Source organism: Alligator sinensis, unplaced genomic scaffold, assembly GCF_000455745.1.
Source record: "Alligator sinensis unplaced genomic scaffold, ASM45574v1 scaffold709_1, whole genome shotgun sequence".
Classification (NCBI taxonomy): Eukaryota; Metazoa; Chordata; order Crocodylia; family Alligatoridae; genus Alligator; species Alligator sinensis.
The window spans coordinates 56955-59956 of NW_005842208.1; positions in this window are offsets into that span (position 1 = coordinate 56955).

The window sequence follows — 3002 nt, forward strand, 5'->3', positions numbered from 1 at the left end:
GTTTTATTTCATAGTTTTAGAAAGTGTTTAAATAAAAGTGTTCATGGAGCTGTCCGTGTCCCTTGCTGTCATTCAGTTGACACACTCATCAAATGTGTCACAGAATCAATTTAAGTAATTAATCAATCTAACCAGCCGAGTTTCTCAGGGCTTCCTGCATCTAGGGAGAAAGAACTGCCATCATACCTATAGGCTGGGGGGCGACCTTCTCAGCACCACTGAGGCAGAAAGAGATCTTGGAGTCACTGTTGACTCTGGGATGAATACGAGCTGGCAATGTGAGGAAGTAGTAGGCAGAGCCAATCGCACCTTGCCGTGCATCCGTAGGTGCTTCACACACAGGTCCAGGAAGATGATTCTCCCTTTCTACGTGGCACTGGTCAGACCACAGCTGGAGTACTGGGTCTAGTTCTGGACGCTGCAGCTCAAGCAGGATGCGGACAAGCTGGAGGGGGTCCAAAGAAGAGCCACTCGCCTGATTGGAGGCCTGCAGGGAAGGTCCTACGAGGAAAGGCTGAGGGACCTTAACCTCTTCAGCCTTTCCAAGAGAAGGCTGAGAGGGGACCTTGTGACGGCGTACAAATTCATAAGGGGAGAGCAACTTGCAGTAGGCGACGATCTGTTTACCAGGGTACCCCTTTGAACAACAAGGAACAATGGCCATAAGCTACTGGAATGTAGGTTTAGACTGGACATGAGAAAAAAGTTCTTCACGGTGAGGGTTGCCAGGATCCCAGGGGAGGCACACCCAGGCCTAGGGTCAGTGAGGATCTAGTCAGGGAACTTCTGGTGGGACTGGACGTATTTAAAACAGCTGGTCCTGAAGATCTCCACCCCAGAGTGCTGAGGGAATTAGCAGAGGTCATTGTGGGACCCCTTGCATGGATTTACAAGCACTCATGGTGCTCTGGTGTGGTGCCAGAGGCCTGGAAAAGGGCCAATGTGGTTCCCATTTTCAAAAAAGGGAGGAAGGAGGACCCAGGAAACTATAAGCCAGTTAGTCTTACCTCGATCCTGGGTAAGCTTTTTGAGAGAATTATCCTGGCGCATGTCCATGAGGGGCCAGCAGGGGAGATTATGCTTAGGGGTAATCAACATGGGTTCATTAGAGGCAGGTCCTGTCAGACCAACCTGGTGGCCTTCTATGACCAGGTTACAAAATCCTTAGACGCAGGTGTAGCAGTGAACGTAGTCTTTCTGGAGTTTAGGAAGGCCTTCGACACTGTCTCCCACCCCATTCTCATTGAAAAACTAGGGGACTGTGGCGTCGACACCTACACAGTCAGATGGGTCACTAACTGGCTGGAGGGCCGCACCCAGAGAGTGGTAGTGGACGGGTCTTATTCAACCTGGAGGGACGTGGGCAGTGGGGCTCCTCAGGGCTCGGTCCTCGGGCCTGCACTGTTCAACATCTTCATCAGCGACTTAGACAAGGGGGGGAAAAGCACCCTGTTCAAATTCGCAGAGGACACTAAGTTGTGGGGGGAGGTGGGCACGCTAGAAGGGAGGAATAGGCTGCAATTGGACCTAGACAGGTTACAGGGGTGGGCGGATGAAAACAGGATGGGTTTCAACACTGACAAGTGCAAGGTGCTGCACCTGGGGAGGGAGAACCAGCAGCAGTCCTACAGACTGGGGAACTCCCTTCTCGTCAGTGCAGAGGCAGAAAAGTATCTTGGTGACATTATTGACGCCAAAATGAACATAGGTCAACAGTGTGGGGACGCAGTCAGGAAGGCCAACCACACCTTGTCATGCATCCACAGATGTATCTCAAGCAGGTCCAAGGAGGTGATCCTCCTCCTCTATGCAACACTGGTCAGGCCACAGGTGGAGTACTGCATCCAGTTCTGGGCTCCACACTTGAGGAGGGATGTGGACAACATGGAGAGGGTCCAGAGGAGGGCCACGCGCATGATCAGGGGGCAGCAGGGCAGGCCTTACGAGGAAAGGCTAAGGGACCTGAACCTGTTCAGCCTCCACAAAAGAAGGCTGAGGGGCGATCTAGTGGCTGTTTACAAACTAGTCAGAGGGGACCAGCAGGCATTGGTGGAGTCCCTGTTCCCCCAAGCACACCCAGGAGTGACAAGAAATAACGGTCACAACCTGGCAGAGAGTAGATTCAGGCTAGATATCAGGAGGCGCTACTTCACTGTCAGGGCGGCTAGGATCTGGAACCAACTTCCAAGAGAAGTGGTACTGGCTCCTACCCTGGGGGACTTTAAGAGGAAGCTAGAAGAACACCTTGCTGCGGTCGTTTGACCCCAGTACTCCTTCCTGCCATGGCAGGGGTCGGACTTGGTCTGCTCAGGTCCCTTCCGACCCTACCAACTATGAAACTATGGAATGGGCTTCCAAGGGAGGTGGTGCTTGCCCCATCCTTGGGGGTCTTCAAGAGGAGACTGGAGAGGCAGCTGGCTGGGATCACATGATCCCAGGTTTGGTGACCCTTTTCTTGCCTGCCTGGTGCGGGGTGTCGGACAAGATGGCCCACTGAGGTACCTTCTGACCCTTGAATCTATGAATCAAGTAAATTATCAAAAAAAATGAACCCAAAATTCAATCAAATTTTCAACTACAAAATTAATCAAATCATCTAATAATCAAGATCATGATCAGTCTAATACTGCATGAGAAACCAATCAAAAATCAAATAATCGATCAAATAATAAATCTAATAAACAAATTATCAATCAAAAAATCAAATAATGAATCAAATAATCCTAGTACTCAGCTTCCCTTCTTCACAGCATCTTAATTGACATCCATACGTGTCATCATAAGTGCTTCAATCTAAAATTTGAATTCAGACTGATTTACAATTTTAAATCAACTATAAAATGAAAAAATTACAGCAATTTATCAATCAGAAAATCTAATCAATCAAATAATCAATTTAAGTAATGAAACAATCTAACCAACTGAGTTTCTCAGGGCCTGCTTACACACACACACACACACACACAATATACTAATATTATAATATATTTATATATATATAT